We start from the raw sequence: 1,481 nt of genomic DNA, 5'->3' as shown, positions 1-1,481 counted from the left end.
AGGGGATCGGAGTTCTCGAAAAACAAGCTTAAACATCCCGCTAGTTTCAACCTCATGAACGCTATGGGGCACGGTTTCGGAGCTCGACTAAGTATTGCGTATGGAGAGGGGACTTTTAAGTGTCTGTGTTTGTAAAGAAGGATCAGAGATCCAGGAGTGGACTGACAGCACTGGTTACAAGGCAACTGTTCTGGACCCGGCGGGATCCAGTCCTCCTTAGGCGCAGACACGTAACCCTTGGCCCGGCTGTCACCCAGGCGTGGAGGGGCGAGGCCTTAAGAACTGTCCAATCAGGGGCGGCGGCGGTGCGGTGGGTGGGGCATCGCTCCGCAGCCTCTGCAGAGGTCCTCGCTTATTTCAGCCTTGCTGGGTAGCCCAGGTCCCCTTCTTTCAGGGGACGCATTGCCGTGGCCTTGTTTGTGTTCCGCTGTGATTCGTGTGCCCGCGGGAGTTGAAGGAAGGCCATTGGGTAATCCAGGAAACGTAGAAATGGTGGTTGCGCCCGCGGAGTCTGATGACCGGGTAGAAAGTGTCGCTCGAAACAGGCGCCAACCAGCCGTGGTCGAAATCCTCCCCGTGGTCACCTCCGGAGTCTGCGGACCCGAGTCCCCCATGGCGCCGCTGGGACCTCGGTCGCCTCCGGCGAGGGGCGTGGGGACCGCACTCGGTCCCTGCGCGCCACGATTTCGGCCCTGAAGCATTTGATCAGCTCTGCGCCCGCTTCGTCTCACGGGGAGAGTTTCCATGGGACAAGCGTGACTCTTTTGCGTTCGTGTGTGGGAGGAGCTGTGGTCTGTGGGGTCCCCGGTCCCTCCTTTGTCCCCACCGGGAGCCCATTTTCTCCGGAGTGTTCCAGATGTTTGGGAAGCAGTGTCTGAAATCCACCAGCCTGTTTCGCCAGCCAAGCTCTCCGACGCCTGGCAGTAAATGCCTGTTTCAATTACCTCCCTGCCTGCCCAAACGCCAGATTCCCATCATTACCAACTATTTGTTCTCGGTGGTGCAATTCAAACGGTCCCAAAGTTTTAATTGTTCATCATTTTCCCACAGTCAATAGATGGCTCATTTTGTCCGTAGATATTTACATCCGAAGAAAGCAGAGAATAACTGCTTGGAACTACGTTTGGAAAATTCTTGCACTTCTCCCAGGATCTTTCCTGGGCACGGACATCCTGTGGGAAGTCCTTTGGGTGGCGGTCCTTCTTGGGAGAATTTTCCCGAATGATCTGCCCTGTCAGCAGGGTTCCACAGTGGGACTGCCCCAAACTAAGTTAGTCACCTTTAAATTTTACTCATTTTTGGGCGCCTGGGTGGCTCAGTCGGTTAAGTGTCCGACTTCGGCTCAGGTCATGATCTCGGGGTTCCTGAGTTTGAGCCCTGTATCAGGCTCTGTACTGACAGCTCAGAGCCTGGAGCCTGCTTTGGATTCTGTGTCTCCCTCTCTCTCTGTTCCTCCCCCACTTGGGCACACACACACTCTC

Source organism: Herpailurus yagouaroundi, unplaced genomic scaffold (genome assembly GCF_014898765.1).
Source record: "Herpailurus yagouaroundi ecotype Mexico unplaced genomic scaffold, PumYag 200, whole genome shotgun sequence".
NCBI classification, from domain to species: Eukaryota; Metazoa; Chordata; class Mammalia; order Carnivora; family Felidae; genus Herpailurus; species Herpailurus yagouaroundi.
Note: the sequence above shows the minus strand (reverse complement) of the source record.